This window comes from Nerophis lumbriciformis, linkage group LG11, assembly GCF_033978685.3.
Source record: "Nerophis lumbriciformis linkage group LG11, RoL_Nlum_v2.1, whole genome shotgun sequence".
Taxonomy (NCBI): Eukaryota; Metazoa; Chordata; class Actinopteri; order Syngnathiformes; family Syngnathidae; genus Nerophis; species Nerophis lumbriciformis.
The window spans coordinates 25,225,581-25,233,327 of record NC_084558.2 but is presented as its reverse complement, the minus strand read 5'-3'; positions in this window follow the sequence as shown (position 1 = coordinate 25,233,327).

The following is a 7,747-nucleotide window of genomic DNA, read 5'->3' as shown; positions in this document are numbered from 1 at the left end:
AAGGGATACAGTCCGTAAGCACACATGATTGTGCGTGCTGCTGGTCCACTAATAGTACTAACCTTTAACAGTTAATTTTACTCATTTTCATTAATTATTAGTTTCTATGTAAACGTTTTTATATTGTTTTACTTTCTTTTTTATTCAAGAAAATGTTTTTAATTTATTTATCTTATTTTTTTTATTTTTTATTTTTAAAAAGGACCTTATCTTCACCATACCTGGTTGTCCAAATTAGGCATAATAATGTGTTAATTCCACGACTGTATATATCGGTTGATATCGGTATCGGTTGATATCAGTATCGGTAATTAAAGAGTTGGACAATATCGGAATATCGGATATCGTCAAAAAGCCATTATCGGACATCCCTAATGTATATATATATATATGTATATATATATATATATATATATATATATATATATATATATATATATATATATAGGTGTTAATATTTTATAACTCTGCAAGGGGCGCCACTGAGCAGAGTTTGGTGGGATTGCGCCTGAAAGAATGACAAAATATGAATGTTTGTCAGTGTACGCGTGCTCAATAAGTGCGGTAAGTGTTCGTAAATAAAGTCAATTGGAATATATCACACACTGCGAAAAAGAGCTGACAAAATATAAGATAAAAATACCAGATTTTAGGAAAAGCAACAAACTAAAAACTAGTGAACTTATCTGTCCATGCAACTAGTTAGTAGGGTTGTACGGTATACCGGTATTAGTATAGTACCGCGATACTAATGAATCATATTCGGTACTATACCGCCTCTGAAAAGTATCCCCCCCCCCTAAACTTCAGGCAACGTGGATCCTGTGCCTCTCCTGTCTTCCTCCAGACTCTGGGACCTCGATTTCCAAAGGAAATGCAAAATTTGCATGGTTGGGTGATGGTTTGGGGTGCCATGTCATCTGCTGGTGTCGGTCCACTCTGTTTCCTGAGATCCAGGGTCAACGCAGCCGTCTACCAGCAAGTTTTAGAGCACTTCATGCTTCCTGCTGCTGACCTGCTCTATGGAGATGGAGATTTCAAGTTCCAACAGGACTTGGCGCCTGCACACAGCGCAAAATCTACCCGTGCCTGGTTTACGGACCATGGTATTTCTGTTCTAAATTGGCCCGCCAACTCCCCTGACCTTAGCCCCATAGAAAATCTGTGGGGTATTGTGAAAAGGAAGATGCAGAATGCCAGACCCAAAAACGCAGAAGAGTTGAAGGCCACTATCAGAGCAACCTGGGCTCTCATAACACCTGAGCAGTGCCAGAAACTCATCGACTCCATGCCACGCCGCATTAACGCAGTAATTGAAGCAAAAGGAGCTCCAACCAAGTATTGAGTATTGTACATGCTCATATTTTTCATTTTCATACTTTTCAGTTGGCCAACATTTCTAAAAATCCCTTTTTTGTATTAGCCTTAAGTAATATTCTAATTTTGTGACACACGGAATTTTGGATTTTCATTTGTTGCCACTTCGAATCATCAAAATTAAATTAAATAAACATTTGAATGCATCAGTCTGTGTGCAATGAATAAATATAATGTACAAGTTACACCTTTTGAATGCAATTACTGAAATAAATCAAGTTTTTCAAAATATTCTAATTTACTGGCTTTTACCTGTGTGTGTGTATATATATATATATATATATATATATATATATATATATATATATATACATATATATATATATATTGTGTGTGAATGTGAGTGTGAATGTGAATGTTGTCTGTCTATTTGTGTTGGCCCTGCCATGAGGTGCGACTTGTCCAGGGTGTACACCGCCTTCCACCCAATGCAGCTGAGATAGGCTCCAGAACCCCCGCGACCCCGAAAGGAACAAGCAGTAGAAAATGGATGGATATATATATATATATATATATATATATATATATATATATATATATATAAATAAATGATAAATGGGTTGTACTTGTATAGCGCTTTTCTACCTTCAAGGTACTCAAAGCGCTTTGACACTACTTCCACATTTACCCATTCACACACTGATGGTGGGAGCTGCCATGCAAGGCGCTAACCAGCACCCATCAGGAGCAAGGGTGAAGTGTCTTGCTCAGGACACAACGGACATGACGAGGTTGGTACTAGGTGGGGATTGAACCAGGGACCCTCGGGTTGCGCACGGCCACTCTACCACTGCGCCACGCCGTCCCGTAAAAAAAAATAATATATATATATATATATATGCATGTATGTATATATATATATATATATATATATATGCATGTATGTATATATATATATATATATATATATATGTTTTTATTCATTATTCATAAAAAACAAACTGCCCGAATGGATTCCTGTGGTCCACTCCCCACCTAAAACGGAAGATTAATGAGTCACTCTTTGCCTTATAATTCAAAGTTCATTCTCACATACATCATATTTTCAAGCACATAGATTAGAAGAAAGAGAACATTTATCATGTGACAACGAGCGCACACACACACACACACACACACACACACACACACACACACACACACACACACACACACACACATATATACATATATATATATATTTATTTATATGCACTCTTTCACATCCAGTTATTCTGATGTCTCCTCCCGTGGAGCGTTAAAGTGCTGTTTGTGCAAACAGATGAGAGATAATAGTGGGAGAAAGTGGTCATTCCGAAGAGATGATCGTCATTTATCACAATACTCAAACCGTGAAGCGTTCCCTGTGCATCTTGCAGCGTCTCAGTGAGAGGAAAGAACATTAGTTTCTAGTTAAAGTGTGTTTTTTTGTCTGTTAATTTACACAAAAGCTTTCTATTTTAGGCTTTTGTGTAAATTAGCTTTTTTATGTACACTGTGTGTCATTATTTAGCCAGACAAGATCAAAGTCAGCTTAGCTTGTAGCATATTTCACCATATACCCTACTGTATTTTTCAATAAAACTACATTAAAAAATCTACAAATTCAACTTGTGAAAATGACTTTCTTGTGTTAAGGGATAAGGTACTTGCAAGAACTAATTAGTACTTGCTTGCTCAGACATTTCTTTATTTGAGTCATTTTGAAACACAATGTTTCTAATACTACATTTTTATATAAAAAATGGCAAAAAATCTTATATTTATATTTATCTTACAAAATATTTGACAAACGTACTTCGAATTATTTTATTTACGATATGCTAGCGTCTTGTTTAGGCAGCACGGTAGAAAAGGGGTTAGTGCATGTGCCTCACTATACGAAGGTCCTGAGTAGTCCTGAGTTCAATCCCGGGCTCGGGATCTTTCTGTGTGGAGTTTGCATGTTCTCCCCGTGACTGCGTGGGTTCCCTCCGGGTACTCCGGCTTCCTCCCACCTCCAAAGACATGCACCTGGGGATAGGTTGATTGGCAACACTAAATTGACCCTAGTGTGTGAATGTGAGTGTGAATGTTGTCTGTCTATCTGTGTTGGCCCTGCGATGAGGGGGCGACTTGTCCAGGGTGTACCCCGCCTTCCGCCCGAATGCAGCTGAGTTAGGCTCCAGCACCCCCCGCGACCCCAAAAAAGGGACAAGCGGTAGAAAATGGATGGATGGATAGCTTCTTGTTTACTAGAAAAACATGAGAGTACTCTTAGTGGTCTACTCTACTCGCAAAAGTACATAAAAACATATTTTGTATTCATACAATATTTCACAAAAGACATAGCAGCATAATGGAAATGCTCACATTGACAGACTTTTGGCAAGTTTACCCCTCATTTCCTAATCAAGCCAGAATAAGATATGCTAATATGAGCGTATTCCTGTTTATTAACAACAATTTAATGAACGTAAACACAAACTTACATACAAAACATAATGGATAACAGCATAAGGCTACTCATCTTGGTTAATTGCAGGTTTACTTTCTAAAACCAATATTTAAGCTCGGCTCAATACACTAATATTAGCATCTGCTGATACATTTCTGTTCACCTCAAAGACTATTAACAAAGTATGAAAAAATGTTCACTCTTTCATACAAAATAATGCCTGGCATGCAAAACGGTATGCTACAGGCTAATAGTGGTTCATTTTAGCAAGTTTATCCCTAATTCACTAATTAAAGATAGATTAAGCTACACGATATGTGAAAGTCTGTTTACTTCCTGTTCAAAACAAAGACTATAACAGTGTACTCATCAGCAAATGTATTGGAAACATACAGTATTTGACCTGTGGTGTGCCGTCAGGGTCAGCAAGGCCTTCTGTGCTGGCCTAACAAAACCAGAAATCATGATCATAATTAGGGATGTCCGATAATGGCTTTTTGCCGAAATCCAACTCTTTAATTACCGATTCCGATATCAACCGATACCAATATCAACCGATATATGCAGTCGTGGAATTAACACATTATTATGCCTAATTTGGACAACCAGGTATGGTGAAGATAAGGTACTTTAAAAAAAAATTAATAAAATAAGATAAATAAATTAAAAACATTTTCTTGAATAAAAAAGAAAGTAAAACAATATAAAAACAGTTACATAGAAACTAGTAATTAATTAAAATTAGTCAAATTAACTGTTAAAGGTTAGTACTATTAGTGGACCAGCAGCACGCACAATCATGTGTGCTTACGGACTGTATCCCTTGCAGACTGTATTGATATATATTGATATATAATGTAGGAACCAGAATATAAATAACAGAAAGAAACAACCCTTTTGTGTGAATGAGTGTAAATGGGGGAGGGAGGTTTTTTGGTTTGGTGCACTAATTGTAAGTGTATCTTGTGTTTTTTATGTTGATTTAATATAAAAAAAACCAAAAAAAACCCCGATACCGATAATAAAAAAACCTATACCAATAATTTCCGATATCACATTTTAACACATTTATCGGCCGATAATATCATAATTAAAGTTACAATTATTTTTGAATTGACTTTCCCTAAATATCTAAAAGTATTAATTTTCTCTTCATGTCATATTATGCTCTTACAGTGCTGTTGTTTTTAGTTTTAGTTTGTATCCAATCAGAATTCAGCTAGCTTATGTTGCCATGCTGTACCAAATCTGCCCAGAGCCTTCACAATCAACCATGTGGACGTCCGTGCACTGTAAGCAATCGGGGACATACAGTTGATAGACAGTAGCGATAGCCAATCAGATCACGATTTGTTGTAGTAAGGCCTTCTAGATGGCCTCACGTTGAACGTGACAGTTACGCGTCCTGTGATTGGATACTCATCGGGACTGTTAGCCGATGAATTTGAGGACACATAGAGTTGAGAGACAGTTGCGATAGCCAATCAGGTCACAAGTTGTTGACAGTTGCCTATCTAAGTAGCCTGATGTTAACGAGACTGCGATTGGATACTCACTTGTCATTCCAAAGTGCGTATCCAATCACAAGTTTCAATTTAGCAGGAAGCGGGAAGTGTTGCGCCGTAGCCAGACCGGGATAGAAGAGAAGGAGAACAAAAGGTTGATTAGGTGGCAGATATATTGTGGCGTCCCAGAAGAGTTAGTGCTGCAGGGAATTCTGGGAATTTGTCCTGTTGTGTTAATGTTGTGTTGCGGTGCAAAAATTCTCCCGAAATGTGTTTGTCATTGTTGTTTAGTGTGGTTTCATTATATGGCACATGTTTATGACAGTGTTAGCATTGTTCATACGGCCACCCTTAGAGTGACCTGTATGGCTGTTGACTAACTATGCATTCATTCACATATGTGTTTAAAAGTTAACAAGATCAATAAAAAAATCAATGATCGGACCGAGTGAAATATTTTCTTGATATCTTCAACTAAAGACCATTACTAAACCAGCTAACGCTACAATATTTTTACGAGGTCATTATCAAGAAGGATATTTTTAAGAGAAACTGCATCTTGTGAGACGATGTCGGCCAACCCCCGGAAGCTAGCTCAGCTGTTCTGGCGATCAAATGGGGAAATGTTTGCCATTTCCACTCCAACCAGCCTACAACGAGGGGTACCACTGGTTATACGGCGTCGAATAGTGAGTTCAAATATTAAATATTTTCACTTTTAATGTTTTTTTGCAATTTTAATTTCGACATTACCACATAAGATATGTTGTAATTGCTGATGCGGGTTTATTGATTTTTACATGTGCCAGAAAAGAACCCGTTTTGTACACTGTTGATGTGTTTCAATACTGGGTAGTGCGTAAATGTGTTTCTGTATAGTATTTCTCCAGCAATGGTCATGTGGTGACATCAATGATGGTATTTTGAGAGGTGATCATTGAAGTCGGACATGACTGAAGGCCTAGGTGGGAAACACACGGCCCGCCACTGTATTTGACATTAAATGTATAACAACATAATGTGGAGGCTCATGTTGGGAGATTTTTTGGCAAATGTACTCCTAATTGTATGATTTATACTGTTCACTACAAAGTCTATTAACAGTGTATTATTCAGCAAATGTATCAAAAACTTACAGTATTTGACATTAAATATCAACAGTAACAGCATAATACAGTAAATGTTCACTTTGAGAGATGTTTTGCCAGTTTTACTCCTATGTATTATTAAAGCTAAGCTACTGTACGCTAAGAGGAGAGTTTGCTCACCTTCTGTTCACTGCAAAGTCTATTGACAGTAAAGGTATTAAAAACATACATTATTTGACATTAAATGTATAGCAATGTAAAGTCGATTCTCGTATTGTGAGAGTTTTGGGCACCTAATTGTATGATTTAAGCTACGCTAAAAGGGTTTGCAAACCTCTTCACTAAAAAGTCTATTAACAGTTTAAGTATTCATAAAATGTATTAAAAACATACTTATTTGACATTAAATATATAGTAGCATAACGTAGAAGCTCATATTGGGAGATGTTTGACTTATTCACTCACAATTGTATGATTTAAGCTAGGAGTGTTTGCTAACCCCTTGTTTACTCCACAATGTATTAACAATGTAGTATACAGAAAAGGTATTAACAACATACAGAATTTGACATTACATTTTAAACAACATAGTAAATGCTCATATTGGGAGATTTTTGGCTATTTTACTCACAATTGTATGATTGAAGCTTGGCTAAACTACTCTAAAAGGAGCATTTGCTGACCTCCTGTTTACTACAAAGAGTATTAACAGTTTAATATTCACAAAAGGTCTCAAAAATATACAGTATTTGACATTAAATATATAGCAGCATGATGTAGAAGCAAATATCGGGAGAATTTTGGCGAATTTACTCACAATTGTATGACTTAAACTTGTCAGGACTTGATCTTTGGAGTTTGCTTTTCCGAGATGCAGCGGAAAGTTGGCACGGGCGAGACGGGAACCAAGGTACATGATTTATTTATTAAAAAAAAGATCAAACAAAAAGCGCGCACAATGGCGGAGAATAAGCTATGAAACCAAAAGACTATAGCAAAAAAGTACAAATGAAAAGCACGCACAGTGGCGGAAACTATGAACAATTAAACAAAACATTAACTGTGGCTTGATAAACAAAAACTTACTTGACATGGAACCGGCATGAAAAAGGAGCAGCAAGGATCATAAGGGTGTGCAGAAGCATATATGGGGTGCGAGGTCGTCAGGCCGAACAACAGAAAATGAATTAACTTAAATACTTATGGACATGATTAACAGGTGCGTGACTCAAAACAGGTGCGTGACATGACAGGTGAAACTAATGGATATCTATGGTGACAAAACAAAACTGCACAAAAAGTCCAAAAATAACGCCTGATCACACAGACATGACAGAGCCCCTCCCTTAAGGACAGATACC